Source organism: Lepisosteus oculatus, chromosome 14, assembly GCF_040954835.1.
Source record: "Lepisosteus oculatus isolate fLepOcu1 chromosome 14, fLepOcu1.hap2, whole genome shotgun sequence".
Lineage (NCBI taxonomy): Eukaryota > Metazoa > Chordata > Actinopteri > Semionotiformes > Lepisosteidae > Lepisosteus > Lepisosteus oculatus.
Genome location: NC_090709.1, coordinates 11,990,113 through 12,004,356, shown reverse-complemented (window position 1 = coordinate 12,004,356; position 14,244 = coordinate 11,990,113). Strand labels below are relative to the sequence as shown.

At 38.9% G+C, this 14,244-nt stretch overlaps 1 non-coding gene across 1 annotated transcript; it reads left to right on the top strand.

Moving 5' to 3' along the window:
- Window positions 1-10,921: 10,921 nt before the first annotated feature.
- On the top strand, window positions 10,922-10,995 carry trnan-auu (transfer RNA asparagine (anticodon AUU)). The gene has a single exon. It is a non-coding gene; the product is annotated as a tRNA-Asn (tRNA).
- The last annotated feature ends 3,249 nt before the right edge of the window (window positions 10,996-14,244 follow it).

The following is a 14,244-nucleotide window of genomic DNA, read 5'->3' as shown; positions in this document are numbered from 1 at the left end:
CGAATTGCACCATGGTGAGTTCAGCACTGCAACTAGTAATACACCACCCCATCTAAAATTTCTAAGTGGGAAACGTGTTTTCTACATTTATATCAGTTTTAAAATATCATATCTTTAAAACAGACAAAGGGTTTGTGTGTCACTCTGAAATTCTGATTGATTTAAAATTCAAAGAAAAAATGTTTTCTTTAACAAGGCAGTGAAATTATGACATCTTCACTCTACTTCTCTCTTGTAGTAAAGCAGACCTTGCAGTGTGAGCATTTGCTACAGTAAATTAGGTAATGTATCATGTTAAATCACTTCTTCAAAACAAAACATTTCCTGGTGCACGTTTTTTCTCCATGAAAAAAATACATTTTTCCCTTACATGCTTTCTCATTTTTTTCCATCAGAGTACAGAAAGAAGATAAAAGGGAAAAGCAGTGTCACAAAAGAACTCCGTCACCCTTGGGAGATGTCAAGCTCATCGGATATGAAAAGTGCCCAATAAAAGCAATTTCTCTTCATTTATCTTAGCTTTAGGGCTGCTATTGTGTGTGAGGAGGCAACTTGCTCAGCCAGCAGACTCAGCGCTTACTGAATACAGGTATGTTTTGAGTGTCATGCTGATCGTCTTATAAATACAAAAGAAACTTTTAAAGCTGATGAAGTAATTTCCATGTGGCTACAACATCCCTGGAAGAGAGATTTTATCAGTTGCACATAATCGGTATTTTTTACTTTTTGTTCAGCACTGGAAATATATTTTTTTAGGTGTTCTTACGAAGATCTCATGAAGTATTGCCAGGACCTACCTTTAGCACTCAATAGCGATATTAATGGAGTAGAAATGTAAGATACATTGATGATCTGAGCTAAAATAGTCCTTACGCGCCTCATGTAACAGTGTTCGTATTCATAGCAAGTAATAATCTTTTTGAACCCCAAACGTTGCTATTGCATTAAGCTTTGTGCGACAGTTAGAGGTTTCGGTAGCTTCTGGAGAGCGCACTTTTCCAAACCAAAACCTATAAGAACATTGTAGCGGCAATGCTTGTTAATAAGACAGAATTAAGTGTTTCTGTGCTTTCCCAAATGAGGCCTCATCTCTCCCTTCACAGGCTGCACCACAGAGAAACTATTCATGCAGGCTGATTTAAAGATGTTTTCTTTTGATAAGGGACAGCTCCCAAATGGGGATGCACTTAGCTAAGCCTGGCTATCATGATCAATGGACATCCATTGGTGCCTATCTGTCTAGGGAGTGCCAGATGGACATCTGGACTGCATTCCTAGGTGTCAGGAGTAAATGACTCATATCTCACCTTGATCAACCAATCAGGGACTGGTAGGGCCGAGTAACCCATGTGGGACTCTGATGCCCATGGAACTTTCAGCCATGAACGAGCTGAAGTTCCTCCAGGTAAAAACAGGCAACACGGAGGGCCTGAGAGAATTCTGTGGACTTTTCTAAAGATAATTCAAAGGAGAATTCCAGGGCAGGACGGCCCAGGAGTAGAAGGCTTCCAAGGGCAGGACATTCTCGCAGCGCGCCTCCTGACCATCCTGAGACTCAGCCTGGACAACCACGGAACAGCCAGTGCGTCTGAGTGCCAGAACTTTCCTTTGTTCTAAGAGTCTAGAGCGGAGGTTGCCAGAGAGTAACCAGAGGATCCAACCGAGGTTAGCACCAGCAGCAGGCCTCGTGAACAGGTCAGAACTGTGGACAGCTGAATCACTATTCAGAACTAGCTCTTCATCAGGAACGAACCGGTCCTCTTCCTGACCTGCTGGGACCCACAGTCATCTTTTCTCCTTAACTTTGCTAGTTAAAGCCAACACTGACTAGCCGGTCAGTGAGCATCAGCAGCACACTGTCGCAAGCTGCACAGCACAGCCTGGCACGGAGCCAGAGAGCCCGCAGGAGATCTTAATCCCCAGAGATTGGATGAGTATTCAACTTCAATGCATTACAGCTCGAGAATTCAATTGTTATTCCAACCAGTTGATATCAATTTAATTCCTAAGAGTTATGTACTTGTTTTGAGTATCTAATGTAGAAGTTGTAACCAAGTTCAATCCCGAAACGGTCTAAATGAATGATATACTGAACGTATGTCCTCTTGATATATGTAACTCTTCGTAACTGACGGAATATATACCTTTTGTATTCTGATAACCCTCTTGATAAGATCTGTTAGGTTTACATGCATATTCTATGTATTAATAAATGTATCCTCGTGTATTAGTACCTGTGTGTGCGTTGTTTGAGTTATATCGCATGGTTGGATTCTAAAGCCATCAAAAGAATCAATTTTGTGATTTACTGCTACAATTAATAATTGTCCCAGTAAATGCCCAAACCCCACAGAACTGGTGCCTTCAGAGAGCACACTACAACATTATTCAAGGTACACCATGTCCCAGAATCGCTCATCGGGACTAGGATTAATATCAATGGAAAGTACTTCAAAATAAAAGTTTTAACTGAAATATTAAAAGAGTAGGAAAGCATTTAAAATAGAAAAAATCAGTTCAGATTATATTTAATTTTTGAGAAATGGGCACATACATCAGCTCAGTGAGCAGTGCGAGGTGCTCTCCTGGAGATGATGTTATATTAGTTAAAATCATGTGATAGTTGAAAAAGCTTAATACTTAGTGAAACAGCCAGCACAAATGGTTGCGTTTGTGATTATGCCACTTCTCTACTATAGCAGCGTCGATAAAAGACCCTCTGAAAGCAGTAAAGCACTGCACAACTGAATTCATTGCTATTTGGAGAAATCCACAAACTCGTGTTTTTCATGTGCTTTAAAAGACAGCCATACTCACCAAAAAAATAATGACACTGCAGCTGATTTTTTCCGAAGCACAGTTGACCTTTCTGAGCCAATGATGAAGCTCACCCAGTGAATACTATAGCAGAAGGTGGAGTAAAGTGCAACTTTGTAACTACTGCAACCATAGGAACAACTGCAAGAAGCAGAATCAATTTCCCATCGAATGGTGGTGTTGTCTGAGGTACGCGATGTGAACGTGTGGAGAGAATCCCACAATTTCTTCAAAACTTTGACAAAGTATTTCTAATGGAGCGCTGTGCGCAAAGATTGAATAAGCTTTGCTCCTGCCGATGATTCTGCGTGAAAAAGCACAGCATTCAAGTTTCACAGACAAATGCACCATGCCTACAAAACCAATTTAAAAAACAATTGCGGCACACTACGATTCACACTGACTCAAAAGTGATCACGGCAGATGTTGTTCCTTGCATAATGCTAAAGGGACCAAAGAGCATTGCTGTTGGAACACAAAATGAGGCTTTTTTATACCTTGATGTTAAGCTGACAAAGATTATCTTGAAACACCTAGTTCAGTCTCTCGACAGACTGTCAAGCAAAGCTTTTACCCATTGAATTCGCAATAGAAGGAAGGTCAACCCACCAACACTTAGCAGCGGCAAGATTCAAACCTAACCCAGCGAAGAAAATGGAGCATAAACCCAGCACTTAGACCACCCAGCCACACTCCCAACACCTTACTCTTTTGGAGAACGTCGGGTGTCAACAGACAACACCGTTGAAATCGCTGAACTGCCTAGCGGACACTTTGTCGCCTTCTTCTGACCTGTATTTAATGCGGTTCTCTGAAAACTTGGCACGTTATATCTGTGCTACCTTTATGGAGGGCACACTCATAAGAATCATAGATTCGATCACAAGCGTCAAAAAATGAGCATGAGAAAATGACATCACGCTATAAGGCTGAATGGCACAAATTCTCCTGTTACTTCTGCAGCAAATGTGTGTTTTTTGCTTCTTAACACTGAGATAGTTGGAGATATTTGGCAGCAGTGGGGTTCCAACTCACACCCCCAAAGAGACTAGAGCTTTAATCCAGCTCTAAATTAAAAGCTGGGTGACTTGTAAGGGCTGGTAGGAGAGGAAAGGAATAAATGCTTCTTTTTTGGACAAAGTCTTTATCTACTAAAAGAAGGAAAGAAATATTTGATTATTATTTTTCACCAGTTGTTTTGATCAAATTATTGTAACGCAGTGCCATATTAAGGTATAATATGTACATGAACGTCATGTCTGAGTCGATGATGGCAGCTGAGTATCGCTGGAGGACAGTTCATCATGAGTGGGTAAGCCTGCATAATGAGGGAGAAGAGATCGGCCTCTCTGACGCAGTGTCCAGTGACACTAACCACTGTTCTCTGCTAATGTAGAGGGTGAATGTTGATTTAGGTGAATGGAAGGTTTCATTCTTGTTTCCGAGCACTTTTTTTGTTGCTGAAAATTAATCTTGTGCATTTGAATGAATTCCGATATTGTCACCTAATTCTATACATTGTTTCATCAACATTTAGAGGAGCTCAATCGCATTTATGAATTGCATAGTGATAGTATTTCTTGTTGTTTAAATGCTTCAGTCAAAAATGTAGGTGCTCCTGTTTTCACCATTATAAGAACTGTGATGCACCAGTAATATTTACTCTCACAAAAGTATTTTAATTGTATTGTTCTGTAACAATCCTGAGTGACACAAACCTTCTCCAGAGGCCAGTTCAGCACACAAGGATCCTCAGTGAAACAAACACTGCAATCACTTCATAAACGCCATTTCTCATCCTTTCTCTTAGTGTCGGTTCTACTATTTTATGCAAAGGAGGCAACTTGACAATGAAATCTTAAAGAGAGTCTTCATGAAGGTGTGCGTCGGCAAGCTGGGCAATTGACTGGGCTTGTGAAGAAACCAATCTCATTCATCAACCATACAAATTACACATCTTAAGGCACATGAAGCGAAATCTGTGAGCTGATTGACACAAAACAATGTCACTTCACATTATCTGCAAAGTTGTTTTGCTTGTCTGACCACCTCTTCCTACTTTACAGTGAGCACATATATTTCAGTTGCTTTCCCCCATGTGGAGATGTATCCACTGCCAAAACTGCTGTCTGATTATTTAAATTATCTATAAAACTGTTACATGACTTCATCTAATTGTAAATTTATAAGACGGTCTATGAGACATTTGTGAGAGTAGCTGAATCCCAGGGCTGGTATGGAATAACACACAGACGGGTCTTCTGTGTGATCTGAGTCCCACTGCTCAGAGCTACAGACTGGTCAAATGGTCACTATTGTAGACACTACCATCGGACCATCGGCTACAAATAATCAATATACTGATCATAGTGTCACTACTGGTGTTTATTACATAAATACTATATATAAATAATAAGATAATTCCACACTCATATGTGTTATAAAACATTTATAAACATTTTGGGAGGCTGACATACAGTAAAGAAAGTAATACTGAAGGGCTGGAAGTCCTGGAAAGGGTTAATAGAACCTTCTTGCTTTCGACCTGGAACAGAGCCCACAACTGCCAGATCAGTGACCCCTGAGCCCAGTTCACAGAGAGGAGAACCAGGAGCTTTTTTATGTCTCTAAGAGGGCTGGGAGGAAGGATAAAAGGGGGAAATGTGACATGAGTCCAGGCTGTTCTGTTTGATATTGTTCATGTAGCAGCACTGATTGTCTGAATATCTTCTGGTTCTGGATTATGAGGATTGAGAGCAGTACAGAGTTGAGATCCTGTGTGAGTGTGAGCCTGAGCTGTGAATCTGACTGAGAAGAGAATAATGAGTTTTTATTCTGCCTAAGAATTTTCCAGAGAATTTTTCCTGATAATTTTTCTTCTTTTCCAAGTGGTGTTACATCCCCTTCAGATACTCTGCACAGACTGCCAGAGAGAAGAGGAGAGAGATGGACAGATAAAAGCACACACAGCAAGAGACACATATGTCTTGATTTACTTTGAAGCAAGTGTTCATTTCTTTTCTGGAACAAGTTGTTTCTGAACTTCAAGAAATTCATACAACTTCTGAAAGATAAAATACAAATCTTGCTTCTCAGGACAGAAGAAATGCTGCAAAAAAAATGCCAGTGATTTGTGAAAAGCAACGGGAATGTGTCCCTGTGCAGCTGTTAAACAAAGGGCTGGTGGGTCAAACGCACTCAGGGACGCGCTTCAGATTGTGATGATGTAAACATAATCTCCCCTAAAAATTGAAGGGATTTCTTTGCAAACCCTCTTGAATGTTGCAGGAAATCTTCGTGTTTTACTCGTGTGCAACTACAACAAGTAAACAAATAAGTACCTAAGTCAATGTCCAAGAAAACCATCTTCACATGTGGAATTTTTCTTTAACTGGCTGTTGGGAGAATTCATTTATACACCCGTTGTATCCTTAGCAAAAATATTTTAAAATTAGAACACAGATTTGTTGGAGAACTTGACAATCCTTGACAATCAATATTAAATGAGCATTATACAAATGTGCGTTGATATTTTTAATATGTACCTTAATTGTAATATATATATACATAATTGCTTTGATATGGATGTTCATTTGAAGGAATTGAGGAAACTATGAAGGATCGCAGAACAACCAAAGATACATTTGGGCATCTGCTATTGGTAAAGATGAAAGAGTACCTTAAGTGTGAAGCTTTCATACACACGAGAGAAAAAAACAGTTTTAATGCACTTCATTAAACTGATGGTATGCTTATCAATCGTGCAAAAAGTGTACATAGCAGAGGATGGTTTCAATCCATCGACCTCTGGGTTATGGGCCCAGCACGCTTCCGCTGCGCCACTCTGCTGACAGCTGTTATAATGTGATTCAACACAACTGCTCTATCTTTGCTTTCTAAAAGTGCACCCGAGATGAAAAGTCTAAACACTAAACGCAGACGTCACTTTGAGCACTTTGTCTTTTATAGCACAAATCATCACCTGCTGCTCTACATGGGCGTGTCTTCAATATCGTTGAGAACCAAACCTTCTGCTTTCCGAGGCAACTGATTCTTTCGTCGTTAATTCCCAAATCTTCAATGAGAATCAGTGAAACGAAAATCAAACACATGTACACACTCGCGTCCTAACCTGAAAGAAAAATCTACACCCACTTTATAATACTGAAAATGATTCAGGAAGTACAGCACAGTTCTAAAACCAGCGAATGCATCTGCATCCAGTACATAAAATGTCAATTTTTCAAAAGTAAAATCTTCAGCTTTGAAAGATTACCATCCATATATTTTCGTTTTTCTCTTTTTTTACATAACACGCTTTCGAGAAACAAACTGTCTTTTAATTAAGGTTTCATTAGAAAATGTGTATCTTGGTTTGCCAAGTTAAAATCGGCACATCCCAGTGGGCAAGAGATGTAGAATATACGACTATTAAACGCATACCAGACGTGTAACTGTGCTCCGTAACTGGTCTAGAATGAAATTCTAATATACGTATATCGTTATACGTCAATTAGACATCTATGATTATATGTTTATTATACATAAATGGTTGTAGTTCTATTATACGGATAAATTTAGAAGACTACTATACATATATAGTTAAAGGTCTATTATACATCAAAGAAAGATTTTTATAGGTGTAGAAACTAGTAAATAAAGCCATTGATTTATTTTAGAAATGTATTCTTAAAATATTCAATTATTCACACCTGAAAAATATGTAGTTCAAATTATACATTATATACAATATTGTAATCAACAAATGTCTAACCATCATAAAAAAACTCAACTAGTAAACTTCAGTTACAAATTCAAGTAACATGGCAATATATATATATAGTAATGACAAACACAAACTAATTACATGAACACGCTAATATTTAACTCAAAACCACATTTCGATTCAAATATAAATTTTAAAATTTACAACTTCTTTATTTCCACGAAAATATTATTAATGTAGCACAAACGCTACTTTCTAATAAAGGCAGAAAGAAACTGTTTGTTTTGTGTCTCATGGTGATCCTCCTCTCGATACTAATGAAATGTTTAATATTATCCCTCGAGAAAAAAAAGGAGTCAATTTCCGCCTGGAATGATTGATGCCCCATCAAACATTTTGTAATATCCCTGGAAGTTTATACAGTAGAATCCTGGTTTGTGGCTTAAATTCAAGGTAAACAAGACTAACGAAACGAGTTGGAAACTTGATGTCGAAGTGGGATTTAAATCACCCGGAACATTTCACTACATTGGGCAGTATGTGCCAGAGAGCCTACCGTCATCCCTTTGATAGTTCAGTTGGTTGAGCGGAGAAGTGCAGGGGAATCAGCAGGGAGTCCTTAGGTCGCTGGTTCGATTCCGGTTCAAAGGAAGGTGCTTTTTGTGTACTTTAATCAAAGAGTTAAAAAAGCGAATCTGTTTCATTCAGACATTGATCAAAAGCTCAATAAACGACGAAGTAGAGGTTCCTGTTCCGAATTCAGCTCACGTCTGATTTTCTTGTTTTGGCCAAGATCTGAACTTTGAATTCAGCGACTACTTGGTCTGCTTTGTAATTCAAATGTTGATACAAATGTCACGTTTTATTGTAGATATAAAGGTGTTCTGTTTTCAAAGGATAGGTACTGTAGGGAAAACCGGTTCAGGGACGCCAAATATGTAATCATAGTGGCTCTTTGAAGGCACTAGTTCTGTAGGGTTTTGGCATTTACTGAGACAATTATTAATTGTAGCAGTAAATCACAAAGTTGATTCTTTTGATGGCTTTAGAATCCAACCATGCGACATAACTCAAACAACGCGCACACACAGGTACTAATACACGAGGATACATTTATTAATACATAGAATATGCATATAAACCTAACAGATCTTATCGAGAGGGTTATCAGAATACAAAAGATATATATTCAGTCAGTTACGAAGTGTTACACATATCAAGAGGACATACGTTCAGTATATCATTCATTAAGACCGTTTCGTAAAGTGAACTTGGTTACAACTTCTACATTAGATACTCAAACAAGTACATAACTCTTAGGAATTAAATTGATATCAACTGGTTGGGATAACAATTGAATTCTCGAGCTGTAATGCATTGAAGTTGAATACTCATCCAATCTTTGGGGATTCAGATCTCCTGCGGGCACAAAGAAACAGTTGCAGGCTGTTGCTGTCCAATCCGCGCTCTCTGGCTCGGTGCCAGGCTGTGCTGTGCGGCTTGCGACGGTGCGCTGCTGATGCTCATTGTTGGCTTTAACTAGCAAAGTTTGTGCACAGGAGAAAAGATGACTGTGGGTCCCAGCAAGTCAGGAAGAGGACCGGTTCGTTCCTGATGACGAGCTAGTTCTGAATAGTAATTCAGCTGTCCACAGTTCCGACCTGTTCACGAGGCCTGCTGCTGGTTACTCTCTGGCAACCTCCACTATAGACTCTTAGAACAAAGGAAACTGGCACTCGGACACACTGGCTGTTCCGTGGTTGTCCAGGCTGAGTCTCAGGATGGTCAGGAGGCGTGCTGCGAGAATGTCCTGCCCTTGGGAGCCTTCTGCTCCTGGGCCGTCCTGCCCTGGAATTCTCCTTTGAATTCCCTTTAGGAAAGTCCACAGAATCTCTGAATCTTACTGAATCTCCCTGAATCTCCCAGGGTCTCTGTGTTGCCTGTTTTTACCTGGAGGAACTTCAGCTCATTGATTGGCTGAAAGTTCCATGGGCATCAGAGTCCCACGTGGGTTACTCGGCCCTACCAGTCCCTGATTGGTTGATCAAGGTGAGATATGAGTCACTTAGTCCTGACACCTAGTAATGCAGTCCAGATGTCCAACTGGCACTCCCTAGACAGATAGGCGCCAATGGATGACCATTGATCATGATAGCCAGGCTTAGCTAAGTGCATCCCCCTTTGGGAGCTGTCCTTATCAAAAGAAAACATCTTGCATGAATGGTTTCTCTGTGGCTGCACCACAGAGATGAACAGAGAAATGGGGCCTCATTTGGGAAGCTCAGAACACTTAATTCTTTCTTATTATTAAGCCTCGCCGCTACAACATCTATTACTGAGGAGCTTGAATAAAATTTACATGAGGCAGGTAGAAGTCGAAACTACAATCTTATGATCCAAAATCAGATGCGTTAATTATTAAACTGCTGGTATTTCACATAACCGGAATTCCCCCATAGGGTGCTCAGCTTCGCTACTAGTAATATACCGCCCCTTCTAAAATTTCAAAGTGAGAAACGTGTTTTCTGATTTTTTATGAGTTTTAAAATATTATCTCTTTAAATCAGAAAAAGGGTTTATGTTTCGCACTGAAATTCCCATTGATTGAGAATTCAAAGAAAGACTGTTTTCTTCCACAACACCGTATAATTATTACATCCACCAGACTCTCCAACTTCTCCAGACCTTGCTGGTTGAGCAATTGCTCCGATAAATTAGGTCACGTATCATGTTAAATCATTTCTTCTCAACACAACATTTCCTGGTGCACGTTTTCTCTATGAAAAAAAAGACATTTTTCCCTTGCACGATTTCTCGTTTTTTTATCAAAGCTTACAGAAATAAAAAAGAAGAAGAAATAGTGTTGCAAAAGAACTCTGTCGCCCTTGGGAGATGTCAAACGCATTGGACATGAAAAATGCCGGATAAAAGTCAGTTCTCTTCGTTTCTCAGTGTCGGGGCTGCTACTGTATGTAAAAGAGGCAATTTGCTCTGAGAGCAGGTTCAGCGCTTTCTGAACGCAGATGTCTCAGAGCGGTGTGTCCAAGTGGCTGTAAAAGGTGATGGAAGTCCTGTCACCGTAGCTTAGTTGGTTAACGTGCCTCTTTATTGAACAAAAGCACCGGTTCAACTCACAGCCGTGTCTTTCTTCCTATCTTGTAGTACAGAACGTACCATTTTGGGCACTCACAAAGGGCTTGATTTCGTTAAATGCATGTGTTCATTTCCTTTCTGGAAAACTTGTTTTTGATGAAATTCACACAGCTTGCGAAACATGAAATTCAGTTCTTGGTTATCGGTGCAGAAAAAATATTACCGGCTGGCAAAATAAACGGTAAGAGATTTTTTTTTTGATTCGAGGAAAGACTCTGCTCGTCAGTCTCTGTGGCGCAATCGGTTAGCGCGTTCGGCTATTAACTGAGAAGTTGGTGGTTTAAGTCCACCCAGGGACGGGTTTCTTTTGCGATGTAAACATTGTTTTCGCATAGGTCGATTGGATTTCTCAGCTAAACCATAGCCATTTTAATATTTGTAGGAAATGCGACTGTTCAACACGTGTCAAAAATGTCCAATAATGCCCAACATCGCAACTCCCCAGAAAACCATATTCACCCAAGAAAAATAATCGTCGAATCGTCATTTATACTCCCGTCACATCCTCTGCTGAAATATTTTAAAAAAACAATGCAGATTTGTTTGAGAACTTCTTGACAAGCATTGTTTTGCTAGCACTGTGCAGTTGGATTTTGATATTTTGACATATTTACCTTAATTTTAAACTGTAAATACTGTACAATTTATTGGAATTGTGTTGTAATATTAAAATATGTTAGCTGAGGATGCAAAAGGGTGAAAGGGAAAGGTCAGAGGGTACAGTAACAACAAGGTTAGGATTGGTGGAGGTGGTAGGGGTGTTGATGGTTTTTCACTGTAGAGGATGATTGAGTTTTTTATCCTTCTCTGAAGTGAGAAACTGGAAGAGTTGGGAGTTGAGAGATCTGATGAGGTTAGTTATAAAAGGAAGTTGATGTGGAGCTGTTAGCCGTAAGAATCCCTTAATGTCTTTGATGTTGTCATCAAAGATAAACTGCAGTAAGCAAAGATAAAAAGAAAATTATCTTTGCATACTGCCCTGTCTTTCTAACACCTGAAGAAGGCTCCACGGCCAACACGTTGTGTTTCCTTTCTTCTCTTTTCAGCATGGAATAACCCTTTACTTGTTCCTTTGCAGCCTACGCATGCTGACGCAGCTACTCACCTGATATTTAACATTTCTATAATCACAACTATGAATGTCCACTGTGAGTATTTTTTCCATGATTATTTATTCTGTCATTGAAGCATATTTTACCTCATACCGAAGTGTCATAATCACTGAATTTTTTTTTTCATTTAGAAAGTAAGAAAATGATAAATTACTATGAATTGCATTTAGCCTGTTCTGATCTGATTCTATATACTTTAACATGCCATGTTCACAATGTCACAACTTAGAAATGCAACAGTGAAGTGTTGTAATTATCAATGTACATAGTGTCGGAACATTGAGATGTTTTGGTAATGAGGAAGGAGGGACATGCCATGTTCACAGGGTCATATTTAAAAAATTGGCACAGTAAAATTTCCTAAAGTTCAGGATTTTGATAGTCTGTTCCATTGTCTCTCACACCTCAGTGTCAGAATTTTTAGATGTTTTTATAACCAGGGGGTAGGTTTATAGCAAGAAGCAGAAAGTGCAATCACCCGTTGCTCATCCTCGGTTAACCATATGTTCTCATATGCCATGTTCTAAATGTCCCATTTATATTAAAAAGGTTCTTGTAAAATGCAAGATTTTAAGACTTTTTATGATCAGAAGGTAAGGTCGTGGTAAATATGCAGAAAGTGCCTGTGAACTTGTTTTGCCTTTGTTTTATTTACTTATTGTGTTTGTGTTATTGTGAGTTTTGAAAATTGGTTAACAATTTTCTGAAATGTGTTTCACACAAAAATGTTATTTGGATAGTCACTACTTACATATTCCCATTTACTGAGGATAAATACAGTAATCCATCCTGATTATTACTTTTAAAAATTACTGTAAAGAGCCATCTACAGGCGAAAGGCGGCATAACATCACAGCAGCAGCATTTAAGGCAGAAGAAGAAGCTGGCGAATAAGAAGCCAGCTTCAGCCTCGTTAATGCAATACCATTGGGTGAAGTGGAAAAATATTTCTTGCTCTGAATCCTAACATTTTTATAGGAGGTGTTCTAGTACTTCTTGCCTCAGATAAAATTGCCAATACACTTAATTTCTACTCCATCAATATCAGCAGCGTTATCGGTACTGAGTCCTAAATGTACGTCCTGTCATCATATAAAATGTCAAAAGTTTCGACTGCATTCAACTGATCAAATTTCTCTTCGATGACAGTTATCATTTTATCCAAAATACATCCAAAACAAATTTGCACTGTTTTTTTTTTTATCCAGAAGAGCATCATCATGAGACTCAAAACATACCTGTTTTTTCTTCTTTCCAGGAGGAAGGATTGTTCAGATGCAAACATTGGTCCAAAATCAATGTATTCTCCTATCGCTGTTGCTTCTTTAAATCCTTCATTTGAACGTCGATATTGAGGGATGATATCGTACAAATTGTGGTTTTCTTTTAAAGCAAATTATATTAAAATATGAGCCTCTGTTATAGTTGTCTTGGAAGTTTCGGAAGGTATAATAGACCCCCTTGTGCCCTCAGCTAAAATATGATAAAATACAACAAAATGTATTTACATAGAACAGCATTTATGGTTACATGTATATTACAATTAAGATAAATATACAAAAGTATTAAAATACAAATGTACAGTCCTAGCATAATCATGCTGTCCAACTGTCTTTTTTGCTTGTCAAGTTCTCCAACAAATCTGTGTCGTAATTTTAAATATTCTAACTAAGGATGCATCGAGAGAATTCTTCTGCTAGCCGTTCGAAGATCAACTCCTTGGCTGAATATGATGTCCTTGAATGTTGGTCATTATTGGCCATTCCCAGTGATATTGACTTACATACTTAATTGTTTAACAAAAACATTCACATTTCTTGCAAATATCAAGTGGGTTAAGGTTTTGCTAAGAAATCCGAATAAATAGAGATGACGTTTACATTGCAATAATGAGAAGTGCATTTCTGGGTGGGCTCAAACCACTAACCTTTCAATTAACAGAGACTCACATGTGTCCCTTTTTTCCATTTGCAAGCTTAAAAAAAAGAAAATAATGCTTTTTTCTTACCAGCCTGCAATATACAAGGCAAGATTTGTATTTCATCTTTCACAAGCTGTATGAATTTCATGAAAAGCAAGTTGTTCCAGAAAGAAAATGAAAACTTGCGTTAAACAAAATCAAGCTGTACGTAATCATCCATAGTGATACATTTTGTAAGACAAGACAGGAAGAAAAGCACTGCTGGGATTTGAACTCAGCATCTCCTGTTTAAGAGGAAAGCATGTTAACCAAATCAGCCAAAGTGCCGTCAGTGTATCAACACCATGTCTGAGTCAGTGATTGCAGCTGACTGTCACTGGAGGACAGTTCATCGTGAACAAGTCAGCCTGCATAATGAGGGGGAAGAGACTGACTTCTGTGATGCAGTATCGACAGATACTAACCTTCTGTCCAACTGTTCTCTGCTGCATTCTGGATTAGCAGGTAAATATTGG